This window comes from Thamnophis elegans, chromosome 8 (genome assembly GCF_009769535.1).
Source record: "Thamnophis elegans isolate rThaEle1 chromosome 8, rThaEle1.pri, whole genome shotgun sequence".
NCBI lineage: Eukaryota > Metazoa > Chordata > Lepidosauria > Squamata > Colubridae > Thamnophis > Thamnophis elegans.
Window position 1 is genome coordinate 19,341,383 of NC_045548.1, and position 15,973 is coordinate 19,357,355.

Here is a 15,973-nt window from a genome sequence, read left to right on the forward strand (position 1 = left end):
ATGATGATGATGATGATGATGATGATGATGATGATGATGATGATGGACGACGACGACGACGATGATGACGACCATCCTATAGACTGGTAAATTAGTCAAGGCTAAGCATTAAAAAACTTAAAGCAGATCTGACATTCAACTGGCAGTGTTAAACTATTTGGAAATCCTAGATTTCAAGTGTAAAAACAAGACAATGCAAAATAGGTATGCACACCTGTATCTAAGCTTACAATATTGAGGTGCTTCCAGAAGTGAACTGTGGGATGGGGGGGAAAGAGTGGTGAACATCACTGCCCACTTCAAAAGTATTGTCTCAAAATATATTCAAGTGAAGAGCACCATGGAACAACCAAACTTCAGAAGATTTGTTCTAGGTTTTGCTATGCAAATAGCTTGTCTTGCTAGACAAGGTAGACAAATGGAAGTTGAAACATGGGCTGCAGTAATGGTCAAACAAGAAAACAAGAGTGGTAAAGTTTTCTAGGTGTTCCTTGAAACTGTAGTAATAAGATCCACAAATTTCACATAAAAAGATCCACCTGGGAGCAACCTTTGTTTCAGAGTCATAGGAACGAAAGTCATTAAGCACCAGAGGACATGAGGAAATGTTAGGAGGAGGGAAAGGTCATCTGGGGATTTACATCAAAGAAACGGGGAAGCAAAAGAGTAGGCTAAGCCATTTTATTTCATCACTGCTTTTATGAGTGTTACCTTTGCCTTGAGTAAAAAACTTTATGGCTCTATGTATTTTTATGAAAATGTCATTTTTTCCCCTTCTTATGCCTTTTCTTTCTCTCTCTCTCTCTGCCATCAATGCAAGAGAGATGATTGAAATAAAGGCTATATAAAATTTCCACAGCAATCATCCATCACATTTGCGCAATATAGCTCAGATTTGGCACAACCAGATTTGTTAGAATTTCGTCCATATTTTACCCCTCTTGCAGTTAGAGCAATGCATGAAATTCCATTTCTTTCAACAGACAGTCTCTCTCTCCCTGTCGGTTAGTTCTTAATTTTAGAATGCTTCACATAGCAATAAGGAAGACTGGATTCACATTAGAAAAGAACACATTGCAACTTCATTGTGAATGGGAAGACTAACCGCGGCAGAAATTGAAATACAAAAGAATGCTATCAAAACTCACCAAAAGGAACTTAATAGGCAGCATCCAGGCATCGAAGAAGGAATTATCCGTTGATCTCCTTGCCGCAGAGAGCAAATCCAGTCAGATGAACCAAAGTACTGTTTCAAGCTGTAGAAAGAGGCTGTAGACAATCAGGCCTATTTATTCCAGAATGACTGATCTAAAATGCTAGACTTCAGAGACATCCAATATGAGATGCCTTAAAGGGACTCACCTGGCAGAAAATGCAAATCATCGGGATAAAAACCGGATCTTTTGCATTTTAATGATGAAGATCATTAGTTCTGAAAATCTATATGGCCAAGAAAATGTAATAAATTATTAACTCCAGAAAGATATAATTGATTTAAAAGGAGCCCATTTGACATCAAACATACAGAACTGTTTTGAAATATATTAAAAATTATATGAAACAGGGAAGAAACAATGTGTTCTAGAAAGTTTTTGGTAAAATAGCGAGAGAACAATGCATTGTCCAGTGGCATGATGTAAAATCCCATGGAGAAGGGGATTTTATAGGTAAAGTTTCATAACCAATAAGAAGATACTTTTGTTGAGATAGAAATACCTCATGTGTCCATGTTTTATGGAAAAAAGTTTTATTTATATTTATTATTCTGTTCTCTGAAACAGATTTGCTACTTCTGTTTAATACATGTTACAACAATTTGTTTCTGGTTATCACTTGTTAACAAGGAAGGTGACTGGGACTATTACTAAACACATATGCAGTTGCATGAAGTTGCATGCTTCTCCTTGCTGTGGAGGTCTAGCAGTTGAATAAATGTTTGCTACGGTTCATTGGTTACCATCAATAAAATGGTTTGATGTAAAGATAAAATCTGAAAAGAAAGCATTTGAACTGCAACTTGGAAAGGAAGCCAAGGGGTTAATTGAAAGCAGTAAAGCTTCCTCCAAATTTTTCCATATATACATAAAGACATATTTCTAGACTGTCAAAAGAGTATTACAGTTGGGGTTGACTGTTGTGGTTTAACTTAAATAAGAATATGGAACATTTCTGTTCCTGATTTTTTAAAATAAGAAACAAAGAGCTTCTCCTCTCCTCCCCATACTCTTATTCTACCAGCACATATCTACTGATTAAATACAACTTTCCATCCATCTGAAAAAAGAAAGACCTGTAGGCCTGATTATTTTGATAACATGTTCACGGTGCCAACAGTGTATTCCGTGCTATAGCTTTGTGTTCTGACCCTCTTCGTCCTACACCAAAGCACGTCGAGACAAAGATACTTCAAGGATTTATTAACACACAGTCCAGACCCTGGCAGCAATCCAGGAAAGTCCAGGCCTTGGCAGCAATCCAGCACAGTCCAGACCCTGGCAGCAATCCAGCACAGTCCAGGCCTTGGTGGCAATCCAGCACAGACTAACCTTGGCAGCAATCCAGCCTGCCAAGCTAACCACAAAAGTTCTCCAACTCTAGTGAATACGTTGACTCCTGCAATGAGCGTGTGTATAATCATTCTTTTATAGTCTTGAGAGGAGCCTACTTACCACCAGCTGAGTGCAATTATCTCCTGCAACTGCGTAATTGTTCCTTACGCCTATTAACTCTCCATTGTCGGGCATCCAAGACCAACTCCCTTGTCTCCTCCCCACTGCTCCAATGCATGATGTCCGGAGCACACTCCCTTGTCTCCTCCCCACTGGTACAAGGCTCAGGCACCTCCTGGTGGCCAACCAGCATCTCTGTGCCCTGCTCAGGGTCGGAACCCTGTCCAGGGTCCTCCACATCCTCCAGAGCCCACTCATAGGGTCTCTCGCTGTCAGAAACTGGTGGCAGCTCCAACAGCTCCTGCTGGGCCACAACAGCTTTGTTAGTACAAATGCCTTGTTTTGCAAGTTGTCTGCTAATAAATTATTTTTTGTCAGCATTTAAATCCCTAAAGTCTTGATTTTTGCTTCCATTGCCATTATCGTATTATCCAGCTGCAAAGACAGGTGAGAAAAATGCTTCTAAAGCAGAATCTGTTCCTTGTCTTAGCTAACAATACTTTCTGCTCTTTTGGCTAGAGTGTATTTCTCCCCGCTGGTGGCAATCACCAATCCAGTCATTCAGAGTGAATTTTTGCCTTCTGCTCAGGACAGATTCAGATCTGCCTGTGTGGCATTTCACAGTTGGAGGTATTATCAGAGTTACCATAGCCATGTTTGCTTCATTTTGCATAAATATGCATCAGCACAAGCTAATCATATCTACTTATTGTTTTAAGGAGAGGTCAGTGTATTCGTATTTTTTCGTATTTCGTATTTATTTAGCATTTATAGGCCGCCCTTTTCCCTGAGGGGACTCAGGGCGGCTTACAATAGTAAGGGAAAGGGGGTGAAAGACAAATTACAGAGAAAAAAAAATGTGAGATAACTAAAAAGTACTAAAACACAACATTCACTCAGCATTCGGGAGGGGCAATAAAATTTATCCCCAGGCCTGACGGGCTAGCCAGATCTTGAGTGCTGTACGGAAGGCCTGGACTGTGGTCAGGGTACGAATCTCCACGGGGAGATTGTTCCATAGCGTCGGAGCAGCAACTGAGAAGGCTCTCCTCCGGGTGGTCGCCAGTCGGCACTGACTGGCGGATGGAATACGGAGGAGGCCCGCTCTATGCGATCTGATGGGACGCAGGGAGGTTATTGGCAGAAGGCGGTCTCTCAGATAGTCAGATCCACTACCATGGAGCGCTTTATGGGTGGTAAGTAAGACCTTGAATTGCACCCGGAGATCCACAGGCAGCCAGCGCAGCTCGCGGAGGATAGGTGTTATGTGGGCGAACCGAGGTGCGCCCACGATCACTCGCGCGGCCGCGTTCTGTACTAGCTGAAGTCTCCGGGTGCTCTTCAAGGGCAGCCCCATGTAGAGCACATTGCAGTATTCCAGCTTAGAGATCACAAGGGCTCGAGTGACTGTCGTGAGAGCCTCCCGATTCAGGTAGGGCCGCAACTGGCGCACCAGGCGAACCTGGGCAAATGCCCCCCTGGTCACAGCTGATAGATGGTGATCAAAACTCAGCTGTGGATCCAGGAGGACTCCCAAGTTGCGGACCCTATCTGAGGGGTATAAGTTTTGTCCCCCCAGCCTGATTGATGGTACGGTGGTCAAATTATTGGGAGGAAAACACAACAGCCACTCGGTCTTGTCTGGGTTGAGCACCAGTTTGTTTGCTCTCATCCAGTCTTTAACAGCTTCCAGACCCTGGTTCATCACGTCCACCGCTTCATTGAGTTGGCACGGGGCGGACAGATACAATTGTGTATCGTCCGCATATTGGTGATACTTTATCCCGTGCCTCCGAATGATCTCGCCCAGCGGTTTCATGTATATGTTAAATAGGAGGGGGGACAAGACCGACCCCAGTGATCATATTTTACAATGGATTTAGATTTGGTGTAATGTATGTTACATTTCACCATATGTTAAAGACACAGGTGTATTAGATAGTGTTTGCATAAATGAGCACAAATAGAATGTAGTGCTGAACTCATGTCATCCCTACATGGAAGAACTCCCTGTTACTTCATCAAATGTTATGTTCAAGGGATTCATATTGGAACCCAGAAGGTTTTGTAGTTGATTCTATCAATAATAAGAAAGTAAGATGAGCAAATGAGAAGGAGATCTGGTAGGACATGTACACACATCTGGAGGGTATTCAGATTGAAAGGCTATTCTAAACAACATCATCAAGGAGCTAAAAAGAGCCGAGGTGGCGCAGTGGTTAAATGCAGCACTGCAGGCTACTTCAGCTGACTGCAGTTCTGCAGTTCGGCTGTTCAAATCTCACCGGCTCAGGGTTGACTCAGCCTTCCATCCTTCCGAGGTGGGTAAAATGAGGACCCGGATTGTTGTTGGGGGCAATATGCTGACTCTGTAAACCGCTTAGAGAGGGCTGAAAGCCCTATGAAACGGTATATAAGTCTAACTGCTGTTGCTGCTGTTGCTGCTGTATCCAAGGTGCTAAGGAGAATTCTTTCATATTATACATGGTTACATTTTTATGTTGAAACATCTGCAATTAAATTTGGGGATTTCCCATATGATTGTGGTACCAAAGATGGTAGCTGGGGCCAGCAGAAAAGGTGCATATCTGGAAAGAAGATAAAGAGAAATATGAAAAAGTGTGTATATGATCAAAGATTAGAGCCTTCTTCATGAATGCATGCTCCTCTTCAAACCAACTGGTCTTAGGAGGGCTTGTCAAGAGCAACAATTCTCTAACTAGGGGGTTGTAACAAAATTGGGAAAATGAATAAATCTAGTGTAAATTGGTAATGGTTTGAGCAAGTAAAAGGAAAGAATTTGGTTGCAAAGAAATTGGATGCCCAATTGGAGGTCCAATTAGGCTTAGAGTGAAAACAGGAAAGAGCATATAGAGGTAAAGAGAGGGAGTAATAGAAAGGGATAAGGGGATTATCTATTTTATTATCTTTTTCCTCTAAAATATTCCAAATAAGGTTGCTGCTAAGTCTCCAATCAGAGAGGAACTCTAGTGAGGGCCAATCTAGTTCTCTCAGCTGTCAAAGCCAATTCACCATAGCTAACTTCCCACAGCCAACCTGCCATGGCCAAATTGCCATGGGATAACTCACCATGGTAAACTCTCTATGGAACAACTGACTGTGGTACAAGATCCTAATATTGAAGAAATTGTGGAATAGAGTCATTAAAGAAAGGATGCAAAAGGAGGGACAAAATGAAATGTCAATGACTAAAATTAAAATATTTTTTCTTTTTAAAAAAACAATATAATTGAATCGTTAAATTGTCCTGTACCGAGTTGTATTTCAGCAAATTGGCCATGATGAGTTGGCTGTGGTAAGTTGTCCCATTCTGATCACAAACTGGACATTCCTTATTCTCTTTGTCTCAATTTTCCATCTAGAAGATACACTGAGTGCTTCTCTTCAGGAGTTGAACTTGCCCATTGGTCAATGCCCCTTGAACGCAAGTCGCAGGCAGTCCCAACAGAAAAAGGCACCATTTTCTGTTTTCTCCTATTATCTTTTACTCAGCATAATGTTTCTTTTCACCTTTGAAACTTCTTTATTATTCAAAGATAATCTTTCTGTGTCCTTTTTATCTCTGTTGGTTGTTTCACAAAGTTAATCACTTTCTTTCTTATTCCTAGACATTCCTTAGCTTTCTTGGGCAAAGTCTGTCATGTCAGGTGGTTTTTCTAAATCTGTTCTTGTGCCAAGTCTGTATATAGTCAGAAACAACTCTGCATCTTTGATATCTTTTCCAACTTTTAAGTTTCATTTCACTGAACCATTGAAGAAAATCCTCAATTCATTTCAGTTTCTGTGTTGTCTGCTAAGAAGCTCGTTATCTCGCCCTATTATGTAATTACCTTCTTTTCTCCATATATATTCACATCTATATTTGGATTCCTGATAATTCAAACTATGTGTACTTACATTTATGTCCTTACTTCTTATAGTGAACCCTTAGTAGTTTACTTCAGGTTTATTCATTTCCCCAACTTTCCCGTAACTCCCTTGTTTACACTTCAAATCGTGACTGAGATTTGACATAAGATTCATCCCTAAACAATCTTGTTACCTATCAGGCATTAGCTGAAGTACAGGAGGATTGTACTCTAATGTAGAATAGCTGTCAAAAGTAGTAATCTTACATTATTACACTCTATGTCAGTTGTAGAAAATGTTAAAATAACAGATCTGAGAGCATAATTTTATTTTTATTTTACTTATTTGTTTTTGGAACAGAGACTGAAACATACGTCTTTTCAAATTGGCAGTGTAAAAAGTGGATGTTTGATCTACAGAAAGAAATGTTTGCATATTGAATGAGAAAGAGACATGTCCTTATATTGCCTTCTAGGTAGTGTTACATGAATTTAATGGAAAACATTCTAGTGTTTATCTGTGTGGTGCTAAACATAATTATACTGTGACATTAAAACTATACTGATAAAACTGTCCCAAGGAGTCTTTAAATTGTATAGACAGACTGCTCCATAATGTTGCCATTTTACAGCACCAGCAATATGGACTTGTGTTTTTTAAACATCAATAATTCAATAATTACTTGTGCCTTTCACAATGAAGCTAACTAGATTCCAAGCTAACTATATTCAAAGCTTTAAGCAATGGGTAAATGTGAACATTTCCGAAACTTTTTGGCCCATGTATCATTTGCTTTTTGAGAAGTTAAGAAAGGTTTTTGTTAGGTAAGCTCCCCGTTGAGAGAGCGAGTACGTTCAGAGAAGCGATGTGAGAGTGTTGTTGGAGAACACACAAACCAGCATACAGAGACACTGCAGTTTAAATAGGCTTTTACTTTCGTAGAAATAGAGGTATCAGAGTCCATCAAACAGTCCAAGTCATACACAGTTAAGATAGTCAGTCATCAATGTCTTTCAGTTAAGGGATAATCCAAATAACATAGTCCATAATCATATAAACAGTCCAGTACACAAAGTTTACTAGCAGTTGCAAAACTTAAAATAGCTCACGCTGATCACAATATGGCACTTCTAACAGCCAGCTTCCAAAACCCTCAGATCAGCTCAGATCAGCATCTAACAGTGATTCTGGCTCCATCTTATGGCTGATTGAGGAAACAGCAACCAATCACATCCACAGCATGATTTAAAGAAACAGATACAGCATTGTTACATGATTTATATATTGTCAACCCAACTATTAGATTATATTCCTAACATTCTCCCCTTTGGGTAGGACAATATATAAATCTTACAGTCTTAATCCATATTCCTCGCAACAATGTTTATGCTTTATATTACCTTGGGCCTTAGTAAAATGATCTGCAATGTCATTTTCAGACATGCAGTACTCCAGTGAAACTAATTTAGCATTCACACTTTGCCTTACATTTAGATATCTTAGATCAGTGTGTTTTGACCTACTTTTTACAGCAAGATTGGATGCCATCTGAATTGCTGCTTGATTGTCTTCATAAAAAACAATACGTTCTTGTACATTAATTCCCATATACAGTAGGAGTTGTTTATAATACATCAAATCCACACATAATAATGAGAAACATGAGAATTCAGCCTCCATAGTCTGCCTAAGATGTAATATAGCACAGGTTCGAATCCCAGTAAGGGTATGGCTAGCTGATGAGAGCTAAATAGCTTGAAATAGATCTATACTAGTCTCCCTTTATTTATTTATCAGCACAAATATAACACAAATGTAACAAAGACAACAGTAATAATATTTGGTTTCTGTCATGATGGCCTCTTGTGACGAGCTGGTTGACAGATAATGGAAGCAGTTAGCTTCCTCCCATAATTGGGGCATACCAGGGGTTATGACACACACACACACACACACACATATATATATATATATATGTGTGTGTGCGTGCGTGTGTGTGTGCGCGCACGCATGCATATATATATAAATTATATATATATATATATAATTTTAAGATAGTATTATTTTCAATAGCCCTTGAAATCTTTCATGCTTCTGAGGTCCATTAGGATATCATATTTAATAATTCAAAAACATCTCTCCTGTCCAAACATCTCCTGCTCCTTGTAATACACCACCGTTTTTACATGCTTGGAACTACACTTTATACCTACCATCCTATCTCTTTTTCCATTTTTAAAAAGCTATTGTTTAAAGTGATGTAATTCTTGAGCTACATTGGAGAATTGGGAAAACTGTGACTTTCCAGATGTTGCTGAATCCAACCATTATGGTAAATAGTAATTCAAGGTGATAGTTGCAATATAGCAATCTCTATAATAACACAAAACCCTCATCCCCATTTTGCTGTAACTAAGAACGTAATTGAATTTGAGAGCATATTATAGAAACAATTGTTTATTACCTACCTGTCTATCCAGACTCCATTTCCTGCTCCTTCCTCCATTATTTTGCCTGTTTAAGATTGAAAATCCCTTGAGGCAAGAACCTGTCCTTGTATACTGAAACACCTTGCATATTGAGAGTGATACACAAGTAATGTATAATAATAAATAAAATATATGTGTACAGCTATAGATACAAATATCACCATAATATATGCAATAACTAGAGTCCAAAGTACATCATATTACAGCAGGCCAAGTTTTTAATAGCCCAGTGGCATTAGTGCATATACATTTAAGAACAATGTGCATGGAGAAGAAGCTAATTAACATGAAATCCTAATTAGTCCCTCAATATTTAGCAAGGAAGCATCAGCAGCTGTCTTAGATGCCATATGCTAATTAGCATTCCTAACTTCAGAAATAATTGTCTCCATTGTTCTGTGTCATCATACTTCTTTTAATTGCACTTTGGAGAGCATTGGCTATAAATGGTATCAAGTAATACATTGCATTGCTTGAGGTTTAATGAGCAATTTAACTGCAACTTAAATGCAACAGATTCCCCAGCATTGCCAAATTCTTAGGCAGTATATTTTAGAGTAATGGATCATGGAGCATGGAGGCATTCCAAAGGATCAACTTAGGCAAAATGTTTAAAGATTGCAAGACATGCACCAAGCATCTTTTTCCTCCTCCTGAATGTGAATTATTCCATTTGTACCACGAGCAAGGAGAACGAAAGCATACTCATTTATATTTTGCTTGCAGCTATGTGCATTATCTAGTTTCACCTAATGAGTGATCCATCCATTGAAACAAGCAACTGTGCCAATTATTTCTATCTATAAAAAGAAGCGATTGTTGAAATTGTAATGTTGGGCAAGGAAATAAACCATTTCATTGCTCTGTTCTCTCCTAAACTCCAGGTACTATGCAGGTATATACAAAGCTAGATGAAGATTACCGTGATTGAAGTTCAGCTCATCTGTAGGATAATTGGCAGGGGAGAAGTACCAACTGCAAATGATTACATTTCTCTGTTGTTCTTGACATCAGTTTTGCTCATCTCTACTTAGAGATAACAGGAATTAGACAATGTGTGTTTTATTAACTAACTACAGCATTTTGTAACTAACTTTTGATGGATTTTTTACTAGATTTTATGAAGAGCTTCACAGGTCAACGGGTAATTTTTTAAAAAAAATACATTTTGTATTTAGGATCATCATCAACTGAAGTCTGATGAAGTTGGACAAGGTTTGCTGCAAATGTGAACTATGCATATGATAATGGTAGACTTTCTCTGCAGACATGCAAGTTACAAACTTTTGATTTCTAGTTTAAAAATGTATACTGTCTACATGTTTTAAATTATTATGGTAATCTAAGGTTGTTTATACTTGACTATGCTTTAAATTTATATATTCACTCATTACATTTATACAATCAAGTGACTGCATGCAACAAAGATAAAAATGATAAATACAAAGCAATATTATTTTTTGGGAATTTTAAACTATAAAGATCATAAAACTAAAACCAATTTTAAAAAATTAGATGAACAGCATGTTAATTATATTGAAGGTATCTTAATATTTTGCCATTCCCCTGGGGTCTCCAGGCCTGATGACAGGACCAGATTTTGAGGGACTTCTGGAAATTTAAAAAGAAATCGGCCTCTCTTTAGGGATAAGTTCAGCGGAGACTCTTGCTGCTGCCTGGCACTCGGCAGCGTCAGAGTCTCTGGACCGGATTGCGCCACTACGGCCCCTCCGGGTCAGCGGCTCCCGGAGGCCTCCTTGGTTCACTGAGGAGCTCCGGGAGATAAAGCGCCGGAGGAGACGCCTAGAGCACCAGTGGAGATCCGATAGGTCCGAACCGAACCGGGCACTTTTGACAGCATGCACCAAGGAATACATCCGGGCATTAAGAACAGCTAAAAGAACACACATTGCCACCTTGGTAGCGTCCGCCGAGTCCCGCCCAGCCGCCCTGTTTAGGATAACCCGCTCCCTCCTAAATAGGAGGGAGACGGGGGACCCCTTGCAGGGTAGGGCTGAGGAGTATGTTCAGTTCTTGGCGGACAAAGTTGCTCGGTTTCGGTCGGACCTGGACTCCACTCCCGCAGATCCAGCCGAGACACAGGGGAATGACTTGGCAGACCATCTCTGGGTTGAGTTTCAGGATGTTGCCTCCGGGGATGTGGACAAGGCTATGCGAGCTGTGAGTGCCTCCACCTGTATACTGGACCCGTGTCCCTCCTGGCTGGTTGCCAACAGCAGCGAAGTGACACGAGGCTGGATCCAGGCGGTTGTTGCCGCCTCTCTTCGGGAGGGGCACTTCCCCGCCGCGCTCAAGGCGGCGGTGGTGAGACCCCTCCTGAAGAAACCATCCTTGGATCCAGCCGCTCTTAATAACTACCGTCCAGTCTCCAACCTCCCCTTCGTGGGGAAGGTTGTTGAGAAGGTGGTGGCCTTCCAGCTTCAGCGTACCTTGGAGGAAGCTAACTACCTTGACCCCTTCCAGTCCGGCTTCAGGCCCGGTTACAGCACAGAAACCGCTTTGGTCGCATTGACCGATGATCTCTGGAGAGCCAGAGATGGAGGCCATGCGTCCATCCTGGTTCTCCTTGACCTCTCAGCGGCTTTCGATACCATCGACCATGGTATCCTTCTGCGACGACTGTGGGAGGTGGGGGTGGGCGGCACTGTTCTGCAGTGGTTCTCCTCCTACCTCTCGGACAGGTCGCAGTCGGTGTTGGTGGGGGGGCAGAGATCGTCCCCGAGGCCCCTAACTTATGGGGTGCCGCAGGGTTCGGTCTTATCCCCCCTACTATTTAACATATACATGAAACCGCTGGGCGAGATCATTCGGAGGCACGGGATAAAATACCACCAATACGCGGACGATACACAGTTGTATCTGTCCGCCCCGTGCCAACTCAATGAAGCGGTGGACGTGATGAACCGGGGCCTTGAGGCTGTTAAAGACTGGATGAGAGCTAACAAACTGGTACTCAACCCGGACAAGACCGAGTGGCTGTTGTGTTTTCCTCCCAACAATTTGGCCGACGTTCCATCGCTCAGGCTGGGGGGTCAAAATTTATACCCCTCAGACAGGGTCCGCAACTTGGGAGTCCTCCTGGACCCACAGCTGAGTTTCGACCATCACTTGTCACCTGTGACCAGGGGGGCATTTGCCCAGGTTCGCCTGGTGCGCCAGTTGCGGCCCTACCTGAACCGGGAGGCCCTCACAACAGTCACTCAAGCCCTTGTGATCTCTAGGCTGGAATACTGCAATGTGCTCTACATGGGGCTGCCCTTGAAGAGCATCCGGCGACTTCAGCTAGTCCAGAACGCGGCCGCGCGAGTGATTGTGGGCGCACCACGGTTCGCCCACATAACACCGATCCTCCGTGAGCTGCGCTGGCTACCTGTTGATCTCCGGGTGCACTTCAAGGTCCTACTTACCACTCACAAAGCGCTCCATGGTAGTGGATCTGGCTATTTGAGAGACCGCCTTCTGCCAATTACCTCCCTCCGTCCCATCAGATCACATAGAGTAGGCCTCCTCCGAATTCCATCCGCCAGTCAGTGCCGACTGGCGGCTGCGCGGAGGAGATCCTTCTCAGTTGCAGCTCCGACGCTATGGAACAATCTCCCCGTGGAGATCCGCACCCTCACCACTGTCCAGGCCTTCCGCACAGCTCTCAAGATCTGGCTATCCCGTCAGGCCTGGGGATAAGACTTTACTCTCGCCCCTCCCGAATGTTGAATGAATGTTGTGTTTTTACCGCTAATTATTTTTACTCACATTTTCTTTTTGTGTTTTGTCCTGCACTCCCCTCCCCTATTATTGTAAGCCGCCCTGAGTCCCCTCAGGGAAAAGGGCGGCCTATAAATGTTTAATAAAACTAAAAAAAAACTAAAAACTAAGGATGTACCTTAAAGTCCAGGCCAAAGCGCAGAAGACCTAGGACCTAAATGAAGCTCTCTAGCCAATGGGGCCTGTAGCATGTCCCCTCAAGTAGATCTGATTAGATGGGTATGAGGTGGCACAGTGGTTAGGGTGCAGTACTGCAGACCACTTCAGCTGACTGTTATCTGCAGTTCAGCGGTTCTAATCTCACCGGCTCAAGGTTGACTCAGCCTTCCATCTTTCCGAGGTGGGTGAAATGAGGACCCAGACTGTGGGAGCGATATGCTGACTCTGTAAACCTCTTAGAGAGGGCTGAAAGCCCTATGAAGCGGTATATAAGTCTAACTGCTATTGCTATTGCTAATTGAGGAAAGGTAGTCCCTCAAGTAACCCACTGCTACATAGAGTTTTAAAGATCAAAAACAACACCTTGAATTGGACTTGAAAATAAAATGGTAACTAAAGTAGCTTGTGGAGCAGAGATGTGATCTTCTGGAAACACACTTGCACTGCTGCATGCTGCATCACTTGAAGCTTCTGCATATTCTTCAAGGACAAGTGATTTTATGAATGCCTTTCACCTTCTTTTGTTATATAACTTTATAAGCAGATAACTACTTGGAGCCCTTGTTCTATCCATTTCAGCATCTTCTGATGAAGAATGGCTTAAAATCATGACTAATGGTAAAATGTGGAAGAAGGAACCTATATTTATCACCTAAAAAGTACATTTGGAGGAGTGGGAATGGAGTAATAAAACAATAGTGAAAGCGGACAATATTAGAATTTATCACACCTATAAAAATGGTTTAAGAAAGTGAAAATTAGTAGACAGTTTTGCTATATTGAGCATAAAAATATTTCTCAGAGGTATTACTACTGAGATAGCAGAAATCATATGGTCAACAAGCAAGCCAGAATTCAGACTTCAGCCCATTTCCAACAGCCTTTTTCTCTATGTTATTAAAGTTGGATTTTAAAACTGTAGGATAAATTTGCAAATATAAAGGCTTCTAGATTAGAATTCTAAAGAACTCTCCCTCAGAACCAATTTAACAAGTCTGAATTCTTGAGGAAGTTTAATATTTCCCTGGCTGCACCTAGGCCCAAGGAAATTAATTCATTATTATGCCTCTTCCCCAGCTTAATAAATCTAGCTTTACATAATCCTCCTGCTATCAAGAAACAAAGCTTACTTACTTTGCTGACCTGTAAGATATGTGCCATGTTTATGTTTCTGCAGAAGAGGACTCCAACCATAATTTTTCCAGTTTGGCCTTTTCCCTTGTTGCCCATCAATATTTTGCCTTATCAGTGTTTTGAAAGGTCTTGATGGCCTCAAGACTTTGGCTATGATAACTGAAATGCCTTTTAGATTGTGTTGGGGTGTTTTTCTTTGTGCCTACCCAGTTTCACCATGTTTTCTATCTTTACTCTTTATTTTTTTCTGGTTTTCTTATTTTTAATTTTTCAACAATTTATAAAGCTGTAGTTACCAGAAATTAAGAGGCAGGGATTATGCATTTATTATTATAGTTGGTTCCACAGACAGCCTAATTTTTAGACTGGAATTGGCATTTTGATCCATCTAGTGAGTCCTTCCCAAGGACTCGGGATAAGCAAATGTTGTTCTTTGTCGGTATTAAACCTTCACCAGGCTGATTCTTGAATACAGCTCATCTACCTGGAACCCACACTGTATATCGTACATTAATATGATTGAGCGGGTTCAGAGGTATTTCTCAAGAAGACTACTCCACTCCTCTACTCACAATAGAATTCCCTATGCCACCAGGCTTGACATTTTGGACTTGGACAATCTGGAACTCCATTGCCTGCAGTCCAATTGTGCATAGTACACAAAATTATTTGCTACAACAGCTTGCTGGTCAACAACTTCTTCAGCTTCAACCACAATAATACATGAGCAAACAATTGATACAAACTGAAGGTAAACCACTTCAAACTCGATTGCAGAAAATACAACTTCAGCAACAGAGTGGTCAATGCCTGGAATGCTCTACCCGATTCCATTGTTAAAGCCTCAAATCCTCACAGCTTCAATCTTAAATGGTATATTGTGGACCTCACCCCATTCTTAAGTGATCCATTCATAAACACACCAGCGTGCCTACCGACCCTGTCTTACAGTCCCCATTTTTCTGTATTTACTTCCTTTGTTCTTATTATGTTCATATCTATACTTGTTATCTTGTACATGTTTGACAAACAAACAAACAAACAAATAAATAAATAAAATAAAGATATCATTGCAGGATGTAACCTGTTCTGAGTTAAGCTGCCTTTTGTGATGTACTGGTGGTGATTTTCAAAAGGCAGCTTTTTTTGAGAACAGCTTGTACAAAAATGTCAAATTGCAGCACCCAGTTCTTTAGCTAGCATTGGGCTTCATATGCATCAGGGGTGGGTTCCTGCCAGTTCTAATCTCTTCTATAGAAGAGGTTCCACAAATCTACCGTGCTGTTTGGAACCGGTTCCAGCTCGCTCCCCCCGCCCATCCGCACCATGCTTGCTCTGCCCACCACTCACTGATTGGCTGGTTCACCAGCGCCCCGCCCACCTCTAAGAGTCTTATCTAAACCTTAAAGTCTTAAAGCTATCAAGTTTGAACACCCCAGGGGGCGGGGTTTCTAAAGGGTTAGGGGTGTAATTTGACAGCTTTAAGACTTGCACACTTCAATGCCAGAGTTCCTGAGCCAACATGACTGAAGGAGGAATTCTGGGAGTTGAAGTCCACAAGTCTTAAAGCTGTCAAATTTGAACACCCCTGGGTTTTTTTTTCTAAATGGTTAGGGGTGCAAGGGTCTTGTAACTTGACAGCTTTAAGACTTGCATGCTTCAAATGCCAGAGTTTCTGAGCCAACATTTTGGTTGCTAAACAAGAGCTTGTTAAGTGAGTTTCACCACATTTTACAAGTTGGCCATGCCCACCCAGTCACATGACTGCCAAGCCACTTCCACTAGGTCACATGGCTGGCAAGCCATTCCCACAAAGCAGGCCATACCTACAGAAGAGGTTCTAAAAAATTTTGAAACCCACCACTGATA